The sequence below is a fragment of the Eschrichtius robustus genome, chromosome 5 (assembly GCF_028021215.1).
Source record: "Eschrichtius robustus isolate mEscRob2 chromosome 5, mEscRob2.pri, whole genome shotgun sequence".
In the NCBI taxonomy this organism is placed as follows: Eukaryota; Metazoa; Chordata; class Mammalia; order Artiodactyla; family Eschrichtiidae; genus Eschrichtius; species Eschrichtius robustus.
The window spans coordinates 9,550,397-9,571,753 of NC_090828.1; the positions used below are offsets into that span (position 1 = coordinate 9,550,397).

The following is a 21,357-nucleotide window of genomic DNA, read 5'->3' on the forward strand; positions in this document are numbered from 1 at the left end:
TTATGAAATAACAGGAAATTTGGGCTGAAATTATTGAGGTTCTTAAATGGGAGATTAAGAATTCGATTTAAATAGACATGTTGAAGTTATGGTAGATACATGAATAGGCAGTGACAACGTGAAAAGATATTTAATTTGTAAATGAACTGAAAAGAAAACTAAACGTGCTTTTAGATCTTATTTTTCTTTTTATGAAATTGCTTCCCTTTTTAGGACTGCATATAAGGGTCTTTGTGGTAAGTTTTGGGGCAATAAAAGCAGTGGAGGTCAAACTTCTTGTTCAGTTTCCCTGCTTAATAGTTTAAAAAGTTTTGTTCTGTAGGCAGGAGCTGGTTAAGTGTCTAAATGACTCCCACTGCCCCTCTGTTCAATCACAGAATTCTTCCTTTAGTGGAAGCTGGCAGTCGCTTTCCCTTAACTCATTCAACTATTGTTTATTCAGAGATTTAAAAAAAGTCAGTACTGTTTAAGAATTAATACATGTTTTTTGTGAGTTACTCAGTTATTTGTCAAGTCTTATTTATAGGAAAACCTTTTGCTTAGTATCTGATCTAATGCACTAAAAAAATGTTTAAAACAAAAGCAAATTGTGGTTTAAGTTTTTACATATTTTTTAAAAGGTGCAAATTAATATTAATCAAGTTAAATATTTTAATAAAATATTTGCCTCGCACTCTGGTTGATGTCACAGTAGACTATTTGTTACCCCTTTTACTTTTACAAAAGTACGTACAACAGGATTTCAAACATGGGAAATCAGGTTACATGTGGCTGAAGGGAAAATAAAGCAAAAGAGAATATTTATTTGGGGGTCTGGTAGCCATAATATTTAGCTTTCTTTAGCAGCTTTTATTTCTAGTATGTTCTTGTAGACTTTGCTGTCTGTAGTTTGAATTAACTTGATTTTTCCTTATGTGGGGATAGCAGAGATGCTAGCTGTTAGTGCAAGTTTATGACATAAAATAATATGTTAAGGCTGTATAGTACAAAATTTGTGGGGTTTTGTGGACTTCAGAATAAAAACATTTGTGAAGTCTCTGTATTTTACTGCTGCAACAGGCAGTAGTGCTGATTTTTCTGCAGGACAGTTATGCAGCTTCCTAGTTTTTTCCTTTATCAAGCATGTATTTCCATTTCTTCTGCCCACCTAGGGAAAGCGGGTGGGTTAGTCTCCAGAGAAATTAGACCTAATCTCTGCCCTTCTATCTCAGATCAAAAAGTATTTGGGCCCTTCTCCCAGTAGATGGCAACAATTAGGCTCATTTTTGAGAAGATTCAGTAGTTCTTAACTTCGGGATCAGACCTGTTTGCTAATTATTTCTCAACTGTCATTAGGAATTTTAGTATTGATTTTCACATTTTGGCCTCAAAATACTTTTGTCAGAAAACTAGACTTTTAATTGCAGAGTTCATCTCCTCTTCACCCTGCCTTCTGACAAGTTTTGCCCTTCCAGTTACTGCTATGAAGTAAGACTTGGGGAATTTCAGCCTTTGGTGTGGCACTGTAAGATAATCTGCTTCTGCCTCTTCTAACCAGCTAGTATTACTTTTCAGCTGCCTGGATATTAGGCCATGCCATTTTTTCCCCAGGTATCTTTCTCATTACACAAACTACTGAGAGGAATCACTGAAGAGATAACAAACCATCACTTGGGATCTTTGTTGTAGCACCTGTTTTAGGTGATATTCAATTTATTTTTCTTGCATCAGCTGAGGTTTTGGTAAACTTAATGTTTGCTGGAATTAGCAGCTTTTCTATCTCTTCTGTGGGCTGGGCCTTCTGCTTCACTCATGTGTTTACTTATATTCAGCATATTAATGCTTTGGTTTTTGTTACTAAAATTAAGAGGATTCATAATTGTGCAGTTAACTTGAGTTTACTATATTTAGAGAAAGTTAGAACTTTTTCAGGATACTTGCTGAGTTTACTTGAACATATAATGCTATAGTAAAGGATTTGGGAAGTTTCCATATTACTTAAGAGAGTTTTAAAATTAGGAATGGCTTAATCCATAGTTCTTTTAAGGAATGTGAAGCCGAGGATTTAGTAAAACTATAATTCTAAAAAATTCTTCAAGGATTTCTGTTTTAAGGGCTGGTATTAGCATCATGGTACAAGGGAAGAAATTATCTTGGTTTCAGCAACTGCTGCATTGATTTTTAAAGATGTTTGTTGAATTGAATTAGCAATACTCTCAAATCTAGAAAAACAACCATTTATGACATCTCTGTTCTCAGTGAAGTTAGTCTGAAGTTAGCAGTGGAGATAGAATTAATATATATGAATAATAAGCAAGTGGTATGCATTATTATAAGTAGTTTTGAACACTTATTATTTCAAGTCCTAGGTTAAAGTATGGGATGATGAAGATATACAGATGTGGTCCTTGACTTTGAGTTTATAGTCTCATTAGGGAGGGTGGTAAACTTGGGGACAAAATTAACCATAAAAACTCTTAAGCTGAATTCTGAGACATAACTCAGATGCCTCATCAGGTGACTAGCTGTTTGGAATAGAGAATATGGTAAAAATATTACCAAGATATTTCTCAGAATAGTCATGTTATCTGCATCCATGTATACTTGCCCACATAGAATTCTGAATTCAGTTCCTTGTTTTGTTACCCTTGTGATGTGACTTTCGCTGTAAGTGTGTTTAATATAGTCAGTAGTGATGTAAATCAGTCTAGTGGTATGGGAGATTAATGGCATAATAATAGTAAGGAAAGCCTTCATGAATAAAAGCTACAGCAACTAACCTCTATTGAATTCTTTCCTTGGTACAATGGTATTTTACATGGGTTAACAGAGTCTCTGGGGGGGGGGGAGATGGATAGGTGAATGGGTGAACTGAAGAGTCGGACATTCTAGACAAAGAGTGTAATGAGGGCGAATGAGTCTGTATCAGAAGAGGATATAAATTTTCAGAAGTGGCAGAGGAGACTTAACTGTGCTAAGTAAATATAGTCTGCATTCTGTGTTTATTTTAATGACTTCTTTGTCCCATATCTTTATATAAGGAAGATAGCCATATTCTTCCTATGCTTTGAGTATCCCTGGGTTATAACCCCAATTGGAATAACAGCAAAAATATAAATATAGTAGAAAATAAGATGGAAGTGTGACTCAATATCTGTGTATACATTTACATGAATGTTTCTCCTTAAAGTTGGCATTTTTATCATGTAATTTTAATCGGTTTTCATAGAAAATTTTGCTTTTCCATGGCTACGCACGTTTATATATTGTGAAGGAAGTGTCATTTAGAAAGAATATGGGCTTTGAGGCTAGACACTGTTTAAACAAGGTCCCCATATGCCAGCTGTGTGATCTTGGGCAAGTCATTTAAACTCTCTGAGGCTTAGTTTACTTGGGTATAAAATGGGTTGCTGTTAGGATCTTAACGTAAATAGTATATACTTGATAAATAGTAGCTGCTGCTATTTTTATTTATAGTAATAAAGAAAAAAATGTATGTTAATTTGACTATTTAGGGGAGGGTTTACACAATATCATCTTTCAGAACAGGGGTCAGCAAACATTTTTTGCAAGGCGCCAGATGGTGACTGTTTTTGGCCTTGCAGGTCAGCTCTTGTAGGGTGAGAGCAGCCATTGACCCTGTTCTCCTGAAACTTTACAAAGTGAAGTGGTTGGCCAGATTTGGCCTGTGGGCTGTAATTTGCCAACCTCTGCTCCAGAATATTACTTGCTGCTGTTTACTTTGTTCATAGGAATTTAAAATGCTATCTATATGTTTCAAAGATAACATGATAATGTCTAAGTGATAAAGGAGTTTAGGGTAAGTGGTTGAGAGCAAAGATTGGGATTCAGGACTTCCCTGGTGGCGCAGTGGTTAAGAATCTGTCTGCCAATGCAGGGGACACGGGTTCGAGCCCTGGTCCGGAAAGATTCCACATGCCTCAGAGCTACTAAGCCCGTGCTCCACAACTACTGAGCCTGCGCTCTAGAGCCCGCGAGCCACAACTGTTGAGCCAGCGTTCCACAGCTCCTAAAGTCCGCGCGCCTAGAGCCCGTGCTCCGCAACAAGAGAAGCCACTGCAATGAGAAAAGCCTGCGCACTGCAACGAAGAGTAGCCCCTGCTCGCCACAACTAGAGAAAGCCTGCGCACAGCAACCAAGACCCAATGTAGCCAAAAATAAATAAATAAATTTTTTTTTTTTTTTTTTTAAAGATTAGGATTCAACTTAAATTTTGGCTCTAATGCTATTAGCAGTGTGAGCTGCGGTAAGTCACTTCACTTTGTCTTCAGTTTCCCCACCTGTAAAATGGGAATAATAATACTAGGTTTGTTGTGAGGATTAAATTAGTTAATACGTAAAACTTTTAGAACAGTGCCTGGTACAGGATAAGTGCTCAGTGTGTTACCTGTTGTTAGTAACCATTCTTTTTGAGCGGAAGCATTTTTATTTTCCTTTCCTTTATTGATAACCTATCTAAAACAACAGGTTTGAGAAGAAAAGATGAATTTCTCTGAATCATCTTGGAATTACTTGAGTGACAGAGTTTTAGGCTTTGAAGGAGGAGATCAGTTGAGAGTGTTGGTAGACTCTGCAACAAGATGGACTTGGGTTCTGGTTTCCTAGTTGTTTGACCTTGGGCAAGTTGCTTAATGTGTAAATTATAGAAAATACATAATTTACAGGATTCCTTTGAGGTTTTTTTTAATATTTATTTATCTTTGGCTGCATCACGTCTTCGTTGTGGCATGCGGGATCTTTTCGTTGCGGCACACAGGCTTCTCTCTAGTTGCAGTGCACAGGCTCAGTAGTTGTGGCATGCGGGCTCTTTAGTTGTGGCACGTGGGCTTAGTTGCCTCGCGGCATGTGGGACCTTAGTTCCCCCACCAGGGGTTGAACCCACGTCCCCTGCATTGGAAGGTGGATTCTTAACCACTGGACCACCAGGGAAGTCCCTCCTTTGAGTTTTTAATGAAAGTGAAGTATTAAGCACACTGCCTAGTTCACAGCTAAGTAGTTATATTACATTTTTTTGATTAGGATATTGGCTCTTAGGAGGAATTTAATAGTAGCTTTTATTCTAATATTTCTTTTAAATGATGACTTTTTTTCACAGTTGTATTAATGTATAAAGTTACAGTTGACAGTGTAAATTTATTATTTTTAAGATGTTATAATTTTGGTGTTGAGTACATGTAATAGTTAAGATGAAACTTTAAAGATTGAAGGAAAAATATCCCTGAGCTGGTATTACAGTAAGTGTTTTGAAAAGCTTTTCGGGGGGCAGTTTCTTCTTTTGATCTAGGTTCACAGGTTTATAAAAATGTTATAAAAGTAGTGTAAGGAGTATCCCAAATTCCTTTTATCCACTCTCAAGTTGAAGGTTTTATTGTTGTTGTTGTTAGAAGATAAATTTGTTTTCAAACTTTTTAATCAAAAACTTGTTTTTTTTAAAAGAAGTAGATGTGGTAAAATCTACTGAAAAAAGGTCAGTGTGGTGAACGCTTTTTTTTTTCATGTGGCTCTTTACCAGTGGTTATTCACTTTTCATAGCGCTGTGAATGCGCTGGAATGTCTTGGTCCTGACTCTTGGCCATCATTGGTGAACATTATTATACGGAGTCTTAAGGTCCTCATTGGCAGTTGGACATTCCTAAATATCCTGCTTTTTAAGGGACTTACTTGCTTTGCTTTGTTCAATGAGTGCTGCCCCGCTTCCCCGTCCTTACTAGTCGGTGGGCTTGGATATGTTTAGACCCTACTCTCTCTAGCTTTATAGTGTTGAGTTGCAAAACTACTTGCTAGAATTGTGTATTAAGTGGATAAGTTGAGAGTGAGGGCTTGTGTCATGTGGTTTTAAGAGTGATAATTCTTGTAGTGCAAAGGTATTTCAGTACTTTTCTTTTCAGTTGAGGGGATCAGTAAGGCCTTTTTAAAACAGATACTTTAAACCTCGCTGGCTTCTGATAATAGTAAAAAAAAAAAAAAAAAAGTACCTTTATCTGAAGTAGGTAAGGGCCTGTTGTATACCAGGCAGACATATGTAAAACCTTTTGCCCTTTACTTTCTCGACATATCTTCTCTTCCTAAATGCCTAAAATTACTAATTTTAATCCTAAATTTCCTGAATTCCTAAATGTCTTTCCCTTTGCCTACCATTCCTTAGTAATGGCTCCTACTATCTGTACTTGCCTGCTTGAAGAGTCTTAGGTAAGAGGACTTAAATATTTTTAAAAATAAACTAATAAGTTTACAATAGTTTCAGATTTACAGAAAAGTTGCAGAGATGGTTACCCTACACTCCTCACCCAGTTTTTTTAAGATCTTCCATTACTGTGATATATTTGAATCAACTAATGAGCCAATACTGATACATTATTACTACTTACACTTTATTTGGACTTCGTTAGTTTTCTTTTTTTATAAATTTATTTATTCATTTATTTAATTTTTGGCTGCATTGGGTCTTCGCTGCTGCACGCGGGTTCTCTCTAGTTGCTGAGAGCGGGGGCTACTCTTTGTTGCGGTGTGCAGGCTTCTCATTGAGGTGGCTTCTCTTGTTGGGAGCACGGGCTCTAGGCGCGCGGGCTTCAGTAGTTGTGGCTCGCGGGCTTAGTTGCTCCGCGGCATGTGGGATCTTCCCGGACCAGGGCTCAAACCCGTGTCCCCTGCATTGGCAGGCGGATTCTTAACCACTGCACCACCAGGGAAGCCTTGGACTTGCTTAGTTTTTACCTAATGTCTTTCTGTTCCAGGATCCCATCCAGGGTGCCACATTACGTTACATTTAGTGAGCAACTTTTAAAAACTCAGAATTTTTGAGGCATGTGTTTCTCATTATAAAGTACAAAGTGATAGTTAAAATCTGAATAAAGAAAAATATAAGAAAAGCACCATACATAATCTTACCATCTTATATAAACATTTTTGTATTTTCTTCTAGCTTTTGTTTTAATAAAAATGGGTCCATATTATATGTTTCCCCGTGCTATTATGATGAACATTTTCCTATTTCATTATGAGTTCTTCATTAGTTTGCTTTGTATTTATTTGACTTAACCATAATTTATCCAATCTTCTAGTCCTTTGTTAGATTTTTTAAAAACTGTTACAAGGAATAGTTTTGTACCTAAAGCCATGTTTTAAATGGGGTGTCTTCCTCCCTTGTGTTTTGTATTAACTTGGGAAATGTTCTCGTATGTATGTGAGACGTGTGTGTGCTGTGGCAGTCCGTGGGAAGAGTTGGAAGGCTCCTCATGACTTTCAGGGTCCTGCGTGGGCTGGCTCTTGCCCACCTCTTTGACATCATCTCCTACTTCTTTCACCTTTTACTGGCTTTTCTTGTTGGCCTGTAGTGCTCTTCTAGATCTTACCTGGCTGTTTGTTGCCTCATGCATGAGGTCTTGGCTCAGATGTTACCCCTCAAAGAGACCTTACTTTGTCACCCTATCCACAGTAATTCATTTATCGGATAGGAACATTTCACTTGCAAGTACTAGAAAACATGACTAACAGCGTCTTAAACAGACTGGGGTTCATTTTTCCTCATACAGCATGGTTCAGCTGTACAGTGGTTCCAGCAAGGACCAGGCTCTGTGTGTTTTTCTGCTCTGCCTGCCTTAGCAAGTGGTTCTCTTGGACACCAGATAACTGTCATGGCTTGAAGTCATTGTGTCCATCTCATATTGGAGGCAGGAAGGAGAAGATGAGGTGTTTTTTTTTTTTTTATACAGAAAGCAAAAGTATTCCTGGAGGATGCTGAGCGTACCTCACCATACCTCTTGCTGGGGAGAACTAGGCCGCACCTCTGGCAAATATAAAAAGGTAATGATATTTTTGTACAAAGGTAGGTTCAGACCACTGCCTTTTAAATTCTTTTGCTCTGCAGTCCATGATAAGAAATGCCTTACTTTGCATCACCAGTGTATATGTAGATACATGTATGTAACTGAAATAAATTTCACAAATGATACTTAACCATTACACATGCTGCTATTTTCTATTCTCTACTTTGCTTAAAATTTCTGGTTATGACCTTTTAAGATGGAGGATTCTTAACCTTTTTTGTGATGAGGACCCTTTAGCAATCTGAAGCTGTGGACTCCCCAAAGTAATATTTTTAAACTCATAAAGTGAATGCTGAAGACAAAACCCAAATACGTCAGAATGTTAAAATCTAGCTCTCAAACTGTTAAACTAGTTTGTTGTAGTGTAGTAATATGTTTCTTTATTAGCCCTTTCAATAACATGATCTAGCAGCTGTTCAAAGCAGTGATGAGTGTAAATGATATTTTGAGGTATCTGTAACAATTGTAATGTGATATGATAATATGTGTGACTTCTCTTAGTGCAAAGTCAAAGGTACTGCCAGTAATATTGTGGTTTGTTGCCTGTTCATGATAGAAGAAAAAGTTTTTCAGTTAGAGGTTGGTGAAATTATTTTTTTCAATCCACGTTTGTGAACTCCTGATTGTGAACCCCTGGTCTAAATTGCTTCCAAGGCGCTCATCTTGCAGTTTGAGGAAAATACAAATCATGGCTCATCCTCTAGGGCCAGGGGAGTAGCTTACTTCCTTGGAGAGGACGGGGTTTGTACCCCATGTATGGCAGGGTTCTTTGAGCAGGGAGGAGAGGTGGGTCGGACGGGGTTTGGGTAGGGAGCGCTGTCTTCTTCCTCCTCCTGACTGTAGTCTCCTCCTCCTCCTCCTTTATTCTCCTGAGTGCTTGATTTTCTCACAGTACTATCTTATTTGCTCTTTGCCTGCCTTCCCTAGTAGAATATCAGTTCCGAGAGGGGAGAGACTGTCTTATTTACCCCTTTCTCCCAGGGCCTAAAACCTGTGAAGTAGGGTAATCAATAAATATTCGTTAAGTAAATGAGTAGCTGAATAAGACCCAGCACTCCCATATATCAGCTAACAAGACTGGGCCTGGATGTCCTCTAATTCTCCCCTCCGTCCCCCAAAACAGGTGCAACTGATGTAAAGGCTTAAAAGTGAGATCATTTATGTAAAGTCACTGCTGTGAAGTGCTATGCAAATGAGATGTTTTTTTTTCCTTAATGGAAGATTGTAAAATGACTTGTGTTCATGTGGTTCCCCACCTTGCATTTTTAAAAGTGTGGGTATATCTCAGATGGTTTATAAACCAGGAGCAGAGATATTTTTAGAAATTAGTATAGGAGAAATAAAAAGAAAATTACTCTTTGTAAAGAATTGTAGTCTAAGGACATTAATCTAAATCTCCCTGGAGTTAACATTTCCCCCCCCCCCACCCCTTTAACCTTAAAGCAATCTGCTTTCTCTTCAGCGGGCGGTTTTTTTTCCGCTTTTTAAAGTGGGTTGACTTAAAATGCAGCAAACCTGATTAATGAAAGTGCTGAAAGAATTGGTTGCTATCATTAATTTTTTGTTTTAAGTTGGTGGTTAACCACACTTTATTTTAAAGTTTTCTTAAAACAATATTCCTGACTTATAAGACATATCAGTGCCTTTGCACGGTTAGAACATAAACATCTGTTGATAGAATACATTTTTTCTGGTCCTCATAACTGTCTTGAATATCTACTCCTCAATCTTCAGGTTTAGTTAAAAAGTTTAGTTAAAAGGTAATCTAGTAATTTCTTTTGGATCACAGGGCTTTGTGAACCCTAGAAGAACTTCTTTGGGGACAGATACGTGATATTATCCCTGTTGGATTTATTGTTGTTTGCTTTAGAAAAAGTCATAGTGCTTAAATTCATTCAACATTCGGTATTGTGGAATTTAACAGTAAAATGTTTGTTAGTTCCTATGCAGACACTTCTGGTTTTCATTTTATTTTTATATTTTATGGACTGTGAAGTGAGAAGCTGTCATTTGTTTAGAATAGAGACTAGGAAGATGTGGTGTAAGTAGTAAGGAAATCAGATTATCAGTGAGGTTTAGTAACTGCCTTAGAAAATGCACTCTGCTGTATTTAGGAGTCTTTTCATTCTTAACAGATGATGATCATTTATCTTTAAAATGTCAGTTGGTTTACAGTACCTCCCAGTACCTGTTGGGGGAAGAGTCTGGCGTATCACACTTTGTTGGCATATTTGAAGGTTTAAAAGCAACACATTCAGGGTTTTCCTTTTTATACAATACTTTGGAAGACAGGAAATATTTTCAGAGCAAAGTAGTTTTTTTCTTTTTTAAGTGGCTTTATTGAGATATAATTCATATGCCAGGCAGTTCACCCATTTAAAGTGCATAATGTGTTTAATATTCTCAGAGTTGTGCAAGTATCACCACTATCTAACTACAGAACATTTTCATCACTCCAAAAAGAAACCCTCTGTTTGTTGGATTCTACACACTTTTAGGTTAAGTTTTAGAATTGACAATTCCATTGTGAGGTAGTGTCTTCCTGTTGGTTAAAATCTTAACCAGTCCCCTGCCCCCAGCCATCTTGCCCTGTTGTGTAGATGGAAACTACCTGTTACTTGGCTTTCTCCTCCTAGGAGGGCTCATCCCTTTTGGCAGTTTTGACTTACTGTTTCTACTTAAAATTGTTGTTATTTGAATTTAAACATTCTGTTAACTGGAAGGTAATGCTTATTTGTTAACTGTGATGACAGTGTCACTTGAAGAAGGCTGGATAGGAAATTGTTCTCGGAAGATGCCAAGTTCACTTCAGAACCAAACTCAGAGTGGTGTTTCTACTTGTCAGGGAGCAATTTACCAGTTCTTTTTGATATTGCACAGTTATAGAAGTCCAACTAACAGGTAGAAATAAAATTTGTGATTGGCTCTTACAAACTTCTATCCATTTTTTTTATTATTTAGAAGTTTATATGGAATGTTTTGTTTTAAAAGACCTGTTAGCACATTCTGCATTCTTATATTTGGTATGCAGTTTGGTTGGAAGAGTTTAGGTGTGAGTTGTGTGTTTGGGGTGTCTTTTGTCATTTTAATTGTTAGGGTGTTGTCAGGCTTTCCTCTCAGACCCATCTCCAGCTATTTGCTGTTCATTTGTTGTTCATCTGTTCATTCATTCATTCATGCTCCTAGGCTTTTCTGAAGCAGTTTCTCTGTGTGGAAACACCCCTTTTGCATTCCATTCCTAATAGCTCCCTTCTGTCCTGGGCACATAACTTTTTATCCATAACAGTTTTCATATTTCCACCCCTGGGAGGTTTTTGGCTCCCTGAGGGCTTGGGTTGCTCTTGTGTAACAGTACTTAAGGTAGTAATCTATCATCTTTTACTCTAGTTGTTAACAGTTTGGTCTTCCATTGTTCTGAGCCTCTCAAAGTCCCTTTAAATCTTGCATGCATCCTACCAAAGTCCCCAACCTGCTCACCTCTGAGTTGTCTTTAAAAGTAGGCCAGGACTAGCTGATGTCTCAGCACAGCACATGATGGAATCTTCCGGAACCCCTTTGGCACTTCTGGTTTATTCTTTTTGGTTTTTGTGAATTTTTTTTCCCCCCCAGAAGAAACTTAACTGTCCTGTTTTACATCCTAGAGCTGTGGCAGTACTTTCTCTTTCTACCTCTCCCTCTAGTTTATTTTGGTTATTTTTCTATTTGTGAGTGAGAAATGATTGAGCATAGAAATTTGGTGGCTCTGGTTTTGTTCAGTTCTTTCTCTTGTCTAATACAAGTTTCATCTTCATATTTTTCTTCTTTTTAAAGTTTAATAAAGGATGGGAAAAGAGTTACCAAATTTTAAGATTTCTTGATATTGATTTTAATGTATTCAGTAGTGCTATTTGGTTTTTCAGAGTGGAACCTTATTTTAGTGATACTGAATGTGTTATCACTTAAAAATGTTGAGTTTTAAACATTTATATAACATACTACAAATGGAAAGTTATAAACTGGGTTTGATGGGTATGAATTTATCCTTTTAAAGGACAGTGTAATAGAAAATTTGTCCAAGAGTCAGGAGACTGCTAATCTGATTTTAAGCTTAGATACTTGAGCCTAGATGAATTTCCTTTGAGCCTCTCTTCTGTTAAATATGAGTAAATTTTTTCTTTCTATAATTCTGGGGTTGTTAGGATTTAAGAGAGAGGCCCATGTCAGAAGAATACAAAGTATTTGTATAGAACAACAACATACAAAGACTTAATAGTTTTGTCTTTGTTATTGGAGGAAATATTGAATCTCCACACACGAGTCAGGTTTTAAAGAGCAGCAGTGCCACAAATTTGGAGCATAAACAATAAAGTAGGATGTGAAAAAATGCAGACTTTGATTGGACACGTTTGAGATCGATTACCCACATGTGTCTAATGAAATCTTTAAGGATGAAAACAGGCAGCTGGGCCTTAGGAACAAAGACAACAATTCAGATACCTGTTATCTTTACTGTGGTATGTCTGCTTTATTTCTCTCTCTCTCAAGACTGTTTCCTAATGTGACTGTGTTAAGGATAGCCATTATACTGCCAAGCTTTACACTTAACAACCAGGGTACCCAAAAAGTCTTGGGGAATGACTCTGGTTGATCCGTCATAGGTCATTTGCAGAGTATAAACCCTAGTTAACCTGTGGTTGGTGTTGTAGGATATGGGAACTTGTCACCTAGTGACGGCTTCCATAGGCTCTATGATATACAGTGGATAGAAGAGGCAGATGGTTATATATAGCATATTACAAACGGTTGTCTAATACAAGTAGTTTTCTTTTCATGCTAAGTTTTTATTTCAGTGTTATGCAAGTGCATAATTATAAATATTTGTTCAGTATAACAGTTGTGACATCCATAGGGAGTTTCTTAGAGAAAACAAGACTACAAACACTTAATTGTACTTCCAACATCCAATGAAATGTCTTAATTTTGCAAAGTGCCATGGAGCTCTTTGGAGTTGTTATGTGCAGAAACTTTGAGAAATTTAAGGCAAGAAGATTTTGTAAAATGTGAATAGGCAAGATTTCAGGTGAACTTCGTGGGGGCAAGTGCAAGGTAATGAATTAGGGGAAAATCAGTCACAACAGTGCTGATGGGTAGGGAACTCTGGGTTAATTGCCATTTGGATGTTAAAAGTATTTACATAGTTGCTCTAGAAGTGTGCTTACTTTCCAACAGTGGGATTTTTTTTTTAAGTTATCTTTTTTGTTATTGATTCCTTTTTTTTTCCCTTGACCTGACAACCCCTTTATTTTGATTTGATTTTTTATTTATAAAATACATTTGAATATTTATATTCATTTTTTTATATTCTGTTTATTCTAATTCTCCATTGATTCTTTATAGTCTGCCTTTGTGCATCATTCTTTTTAAAAACTTTTATTGAAATATAGTTGATTTCTATTCATTGTGGTCAGAGAATGTGCTCAGTATGATTTCAGTTCAGTTGAATTTGTTGATTTACTTTATGAGGCCCAGAATATGAATAGTTTTTGTCAATATTCTGTGTGCTTGAAAAGAATATGTATTTGCAGTTGTCCATTAATTCTGTGGATAACAGTGTTATTCAAGTTATCTGTATCCTTATTTTTTGGTTGTCTTGTTGATATCAGAGAGAGAGGTGTTTTAAAATTCAGTCTGGATTAGTGTATTTTAAAATTTTTGTTTTAAGGTTTTAAAAACTGATTAAGAATTGCTATCTTCCTGAATTGAACCTTTTATCATTATGAAGGTACCCTTTTTACCTCCAAATGATGTCTTTTTAAAAATTTATAAAGTCAAATTTTTTGATACTAATATAGCTACACCAGCTTTCTTTTGTCTAATGTTTGCATTATACTTTTCCGTCTTCTTCCTTTCTGCATCCTTGTGTTTAGATCTGTCTCTTGTAGTTGAAATGCTTTAAAAATCCAGTTTGATAATCCTAACTAGAGAGTGAGTTTTTACCATTTTTACCATTTTATTTTTTAATTTGTTGCTTTCATTTGAATTAATTATTTTTCATAGAGGTATGATTCTAGTTTTTGGTTATTTTAGGAACTAAAACAGTATATCTAACAAGGTCTGTAATTAGCTGGTACCTTTACTTCTTACGGAAAAGGCAAAGATTTAGAATAGTAACTCAGTTTACCAAGCGTCTCTTGACTTTAAAAATAGCTATTTTACTTTAATCAGTTTTTAAAACCTAACTGGATGGTATAATTTTATAGAGTTGATATTCATTTACATTTATCTGTGTTTGTCACCTTTATTTCTTCTTATATCTCAGTACTGTGTTTGGGATCGCTTTCATTTTATCGCTGGTGGGAAAACTCTTACCAGTTTTTATCTGACACAAACTTCATTCTTAAAAGATAATTTCATTTGGTGTAGAATTCTCGATTGACACCTGTGTTTAGTGTGCTGAGGAAACTCTAACCCCACTGTTTTCTGGCTTCTATTGTTGCTGTCAAGAGGTCCACTGACAGTCTGTCAAAACATAAACACCTCTCCCGCCTCTTAGGCTTTAAGATTTTCTCTATTTTTGCTACTTTGTGGTTTCACTAAGACATGACTAGATGTAAACATCTTTTTATTTATCTTGTTTAGGATCATTTGGGCCCCTTGAATTTATGGGTTGGTCTCTTTCACTAGTTCTAGAAAATTCCCAGCCATTAAATGTTTAAGTCTGCCTCTGCCTTGTTTTCACTCTTGTACTTCTGAAATTCTGATTAAACATATGTCTGATCTTCTCACTTTGTCCTCTGTATATCTTCATTTTTAATCTTTCAGCCTTTCTGTGCTGCAGTCTGCATAATTTCTTCTACTCTGTCTTATGCTTTGCTAACTTTCTTCTTTGTCTAATATGCTGCCAGACCTGTTTATTAAGCTTTATTTTATTTTTCATATTAGAAGTTCTGTTTGGTTCCTTTTCAAATCTGTCACTTTAATATTGTTTCCTTCAGCTTTTTCAAGTTTGTCCTTTCTATCTTTAAACATAGGGAACATTTATCTGTCGGACAGTTCTAATATCTGAAATCTGTGTGACGGTTTCTCTTTTTTTTCCAAGTTCTTATTCATGGTGCCTTGTTTACTTTTGTGCTGTTCACTGTCTTTAGTTTATTTGTAGAGTTTTCCTGAGGCCTGGACTAAAGGTGCCTTTATCCAGAGAAGATGTATTTTACTTCTGTCAAGTATTTAATCATTGAAGCATTCAGACCTTGCTACCCAAGGTGTAGTCTTCTGACTGGCAAGGGAGCTTGTTAGAAATGCAGTACCTCAGGTCTCATATCTGTATTTTAATAAGAATCTGTATTTTTAAACAAGATGCATAGGTGATTCTTAGGCATATTAAATATTGAGCAGCACTGCACTGAGAGTCATAAGATTTGAGATACCCTGGCTTGAAGTTTCTTAGGTCATCCAGATTATTCAAAATATGATTACAGATCTTGGCCAGACATGTACAGATTTTTAGATTTTAACTTCATGAATTGATAAAGACTAAAAAAAAGTTTGGAGTAAAATTAAGTTCTTGAGTATTTTGGGTTTGGAGAGTGGAGTGGGAAGAGCTTCAAGCAAAAGTGATCAACATCGTTTGATGTTGAACAACATGAAATACCACTACATACCCATCAGAAGGGCTAAAATGTGAACAACTGAGAACACCATGTTTTGGCACGGTTATGGAGCAACTGGAACTTTTATACTTACTGTTAGGATTGTAAAATAGTGTAGCTGATTTGGAAAAAGGTCTGGTGATTTCTTTAAAACTTAATCGTAATCTTCCTGATGATGTGATTCTTCTCTTGGTATTTACTCAAGACAAATAAAAGCACATGTCCGTGGAAAGGCTTGTAGACGGATGCTTGTACCAACTTTATTCATAATGGCCAAAACCTAGAAACCATCCAGTGTCCATCAGTAGAAGAATGGATAAGCAATGTGATGCAATCATACAGTGGAATACTACTCAGCAATAAGAATGTACACACCGAACCACATGAATGACTCACATATCATTGCTGAGTCAAACAAGTTTTATACGAAAGAGTACATGTACTATGGTTCCATTTATAAGAAATTGTAGAACAAGTAAAACTAATCTCTGAGAAAAATCAGAACAGTGGTTTTAGAGTTGGGAGAAGTACAGGGATTGACTGGGAGGAGCACAAGGAAATTTTTCTTGGGTGCTGTTCTATATCTTGATAAGGATTTAGGTTACACAGGTGTATGCATCTGTCAAAACTCATTGAATTTTATACTTAAGATTTGTTCATTTCACTGTATGTAAACTTAACTGAAAACATGAAACAAAATTTGAACACTAGTTAACAATACACGCAAAGTGTAATGATGTCTGTAAGCTTACTTTGAAACGCATCAGAAAATATGTTGGCTCTTTGGCCAGGCAGACAGAGGGATGTATAGATGAGTAGATATGGATGCGTATATACATATGTGATGAAGGAAATGTAACACACTGTTACTGGTAAAAGCTAGGTGATGGAATATGGGTATTTATCGAACAGCTCTCAAGTTTTTTTCTGTTTTGAAATTTTTCATCATAAACTTAGGAAGGTGGTAAGAAGTAAAGGAATTAAGATGGAAGGTTCAGGAGGGGACTGAATTTGTACAATTAGCCTGTTTTAAAAATTTTGTTCAAATTTGTGCCCATTTTAAGAATGGTAACTGTGGTCTTACTGATTTGATTGTGATTTTTTACTTATTTATTTTTTAATTAATCACATTATCTAGCTGAAAACATTTTGTTTTAGGCTAGAAAATTTGAGAAACATTGGTCCTTATCTCTTAGTATGCCAGAGACCCTTTGTAGCTCATCTTTATTGCTCTCTGTATCCACTTATATATACACATAAGTGAAAGATCCAGGGCTCAGTGTGGGAGAAAAACTTTTGTTAATATACCTTAATTTATGGGTCCACCTGGGTATTTGACTTTGTTTTCAACTTAGTCCATGTTTACATTATGTCTTAGCAATACTGGGTGAAATGTTTAAGGCACACTTAGTCAATAATTAAGATTTAGCAGAAGGCCTGAAGCTTTAAGTGGAGATGTTTTGTCTTGCCAGAATGGAGTGGTATAATAGCTGTTTAGCACCATGGCAAAGAGTTAGGTGAAGTGTTGAATTGATTCTGCATCCTCTGAAGTTCACTGTTAAGTGGTTGTATCCCGTATTATTGGCAGACTGTGCCTGACTTCTTGTAATGTATGAGGAAGGAATTCTTCTATACTCAGGAGCTCTGAAAACAGAACCAGTGGAAGATGTATAGGGTCATTGTGGCCACTTCTCAAGTGGGTGGGGGGTAGGGTTTTTCTTTTGTATCTTCACCTCTGAAAGGCATAATGTTTTCGTTGATAATCTCACACTGTGTTAGAGTTGGGAGACAAGGAATTTAAAGGATGAATTAATGAAATGTAGGTTGACACATTTAGGTCAAGGATGATTTGCTCTATATCCAGAAGCTTAATTTTTCTTATTTCTAATAAAGGTGAAATCTCTATGGGCATATTTTTTTTTTTTAAAGCCAGTGGTGATGATTCTTTGAAAGCAAACAAAAGCAACAGTTTCTTCTTTCCAAAGATAATTACAGCATATAATTGAGTGCTTATTCTTTTTATAAAAGACTTTTATTATGGGATATTTCAAACATACACAAAAATAGAATAGTATAAAGAACCTCAAGATACCCAAGACCCAGCTATGACACCATCAACTCATGGCCACTCTTTTTCACCCATACTTTTACCCCTACCCCAGTTATTTGGAAGCAAATTTTAGTTGTTATATGATCTGTAAATATTTCAGACTGCTTCTCTAAAACTTGAGAACTCTTTTTAAAGACATAAGCTAGTACCATGATCGTATAATAAAAAATAGTTCCTTAACATTTGTAACTGTCGAGTCAGTGTTCATATTTTCCATACTTTTGTTTCTTTGATATCTCTTAAAACTGAATATGTAGGTTCTGTCTTCCTTTTTTCCACCTGTAACTTGCTTACTATATTTTCTAAGTGTTTCAGTTAATTTTCATAACTCAATGGAATATACTTATCTTCCTTTTATAGTTGAGGAAACTAAGGCTTTGATAGGTTAAGACATTTCTCTAAGTTAACATGGTTTCTGGTGGAGCCAGATTTTGAACTGACTCAAGACCTAGGTACTCTTTACCACTTCTCTTTACTGTAGACATTTAGGTATATTTTTTCAGAACATTTTTTCCTATGCATATACAAACAAATAACAATTTTCCCCCCTTCTTCTTTATTATCCTTCAGGTCTCAGCTTAAGATATCTCTTCAGAGAGGTATTACCTGGTGAGTCAACCTCAAGTAGCTTTTTTCTTCCCCCTTCCTTATTCTCTATACTTCCTGTTTTTCTCCTATTCCATCTTTCATAGCACTTACCACAATGTGCAAAAAGCTTGATTATTTTGTGTCTTCCCAGTTGAGCATAAGCTTCATCAAGGCAAAGATTATGCCTGTTGATGCCTGTCAGATAGGCTCCTAAATATTTGTTGAAGAAATTAACAGTGTTCTGCCTTTCCTATCAGTGTAGTATTTACAAGTCTACCTCTGTTTTTAAGGACCTCTAAGCATGCCATAGAATTGCTACAGTGTGCTTAATTTAACCATGTCCCAACTAAGAACATTTGGATCTTCAGTTTTTTTCCTGTATGACGTACTGCAGCAAGCATCTTGATTACATATATTCTTGCAGACTTGTGCAAGTGTTTCTTTAGGTTAGCTTCCTGGAAGATTCCTGGAAGTGGAATTGTGGATTCTAAGGACATTAGTGGCAGTTTTTAATTATGGGATATGGGGAGTCATGTAAAGTTTGCATAGGATTAGGTGATATGTAATGATAGAAAAAGTGTAACTGTGTCAGCTCTTAAACCTAGCTGATAATTAGAATAGTGTAAGGGGCTTTTGAATAATAGTTTGATTTTTCCTTACCCGTGTCCTGATAGGGCCCTGAAATCTGTATTAAAAACTTAATTGTTGGAATAACAACTTTTATATTTTTCCTGGCTATAGGTTTGTACATGTTTTGGCTCAGTATAGAGGCAGTCATTAGCACCTACTTATTTTTGGTAAAAATGCTACTATTTATAGAAATGTGAGGAACTGGTCATTAGAGTATGACATTCTAAATGTGTTTTTGTTTTTTTTTTAACTTTTGAAAAATATTTTGAGACTTTCTGAATTTAGACACAATCCCTATGACATACATGATCTTAAACAAAAATTTGGCACTGTACATTGTTCACCTTGCATTAAAGTAATGGTCTGTATCTTTTCTCCCCAACTTTGAGTTACATTTCATTGCTTTCTTTCTCTTGAGCCTTACCGCAGACTTAGTCATATTTGTGGCTGAAAATTCACCAGATTCTAACACTGTTAATGACAAGCTACATACCTGTTGTTTCCAAGAGTTTGTACCAATCTGTGATGATCACAATGTTGAAATAATTTTTGCTGCAAGGCAGGCATTCTTTCTAATACAAGCTATGTTAAAGAGATTAACCTCTGTGATTTCATTATTATGGTGGAGTACACAGCAGTGACAAGAACATGTATTGAAGAAAATATTCTGAAAGTATTGCCTTATGTGTGTCCCTATGCTCTAAAGGTCATTTACCAAACATAAATTGCTTTTGTCCATAGGGAGCACCTTGGTGTAATATGCAGGATACCTCGTATTTTATTTTCAATAACAGTGATTCTTACCCAGCAGGCATCTGTCTGTTCCTTGGTGGAGAGAGGCATTTACAAATCATTCTCTCCTCCCTCCCTCAGTAGTTCTTCCCTTTTGATAATCACTGTGTCCGATAGTGGTGTTCCTAGGTCTTTACTTAAAAGTATTCCATTTAGGAAAAGTGAAAATAAATGTTAGGTTAGGGTCTTATAAAAATAGAGCTGAACCAGATTTTAGAGACTATCAGTTCCGTAACCTTTCCCATTTGTCTGTTCATTCCTGGCTAGGTAGAGAGGAACATCTTTAAGAGGATGTACTAAAAATGCTAGTGTAAGCTGACCTTCAGCCCCCACTGACTGGCAAATTATGGTAGCCAACAGACTTGGACCTGTTAAAACTAGACCTGTGAGCAATCTTGGGCATATGGACTAAAAGTTGCTGACTAGTTTATAATCCCGGAGACTTTAAGAAGAAGAAAAAATAGTCTTCTAAATGTAATTAGTAGTCTGAAGGATTATATAAGCTGTATGAGTTAAGATAGGATTTATATTAGGGATTTGAGTTGCTCTGTATCTTAGAAGTGGCTGGGCTGGGCTATATCTGTGATAAATTGATTGATGATTATATTACAGTGTTGTACAAAAGAAACTTTTGGTGCCAGGGATAGATATAAGATCTCTGGCTGATTCAGTATGTCATTCTCTATAGACTGTGTTTTAGGCAGTTAAGAACTCCATTTTCTTGGAAACAGGATTTGTATTACAAAATTACTTTTTTTTTTTTGAAGATGAACATGTGCCTGGGATATAGAAACCTGTGAAAATAATCTGAGTGTTTCTCCCGTTTTTAGTAATGAGATCACATACTTTTAAAAAATGAAAATGAGAAAAGAATGTTCTAAAAATGGCTAATATTTTGAGTTATTTTTTCTGGTTACTTTTACCTACTAAGTATCATCTTCTATAGAGTTAAAATTACAACATACATAATTGTTTAAAGAATTTATTGTATAGGGAAATAGCACATGATTCAAAATGTAAGAGGCCTTATAGGGTCCTATTCTAACTAGGTAGCTGATTTAAATAGTTTTTTTTAAAATGTATTCTCTATTGATAATATTTATGCCAATGATTATTACAAATATAGTAATATATATGTTGACATATCATATTCTGTGCCCAGTATTCTGTGCCTACTTTTTTACTTAACAAAACCTTGACAGTAGTTCCATTTTTAGTGTATACAGCATTTTCCTTCTAATTGTGGCAGAGATAAACAACTCTTAAAGATGTCTTCTTCCTGTTTTATAACTTACTTGTACAATTATGCAATAGTATTATTTTTTTCTTCTGTTTCTTTTATTAACCATGGCCTCCCTTTTAGTATCCTTCAAGTTGTTTCAGAACATCTTTCCACCATTTCGAATTGCTTCCTCTGCCTGGTAGTTAATTCTCAGTTTTGATTTTGGTTATTTTCTCCCTTTGATCAGAGCAGATCATTTTGGTGGGTACCTTTTGCTTGGTGGCTTAGTGATTGTTTGCCCAGCTGATCTTAATTTTGGAGTTGCTCTTTCTCTTCCCTGCTTCTCTCCTCCAGTTTAGGCTGTCCTTTGTCTTGGTTAACCAGGGCGCTGTTCAATACAAACGTGTGCCTGCCTCCTTTTTTAGGTGCCTCACCTCCCTTGCCGTTCTGGCCTGGGAAGCTGGCCCCCAGGAGGGGGTACTTTTGATCTTTTGTTGCCCTTGCTCCACAGTTTTAGTTTTTTCAAAGAAAGGGTCATTGATAGGAACCTTTAAGATCATC

The 21,357-nt window shown here is 36.1% G+C and overlaps 1 protein-coding gene across 22 annotated transcripts in view; it reads left to right on the forward strand.

The window, feature by feature from the left end:
* The window catches only part of TRIP12 (thyroid hormone receptor interactor 12), a 144,940-nt gene that overhangs the window by 8,403 nt on the left and 115,180 nt on the right, over positions 1-21,357 (forward strand). For 3 of the 22 annotated variants that reach the window (XM_068544276.1, XM_068544273.1, XM_068544275.1), the window contains exon 2: positions 7,713-7,803. The exons of 17 other annotated variants lie outside the window; for them this stretch is intronic. The gene's annotated coding sequence lies outside the window, so the exon portion shown is untranslated. Of the gene's footprint in view, positions 1-7,712; positions 7,804-18,134; positions 18,174-21,357 lie in introns of all 22 variants that reach the window. 2 more of the 22 variants (XM_068544274.1, XM_068544277.1) reach the window with 2 other exon arrangements.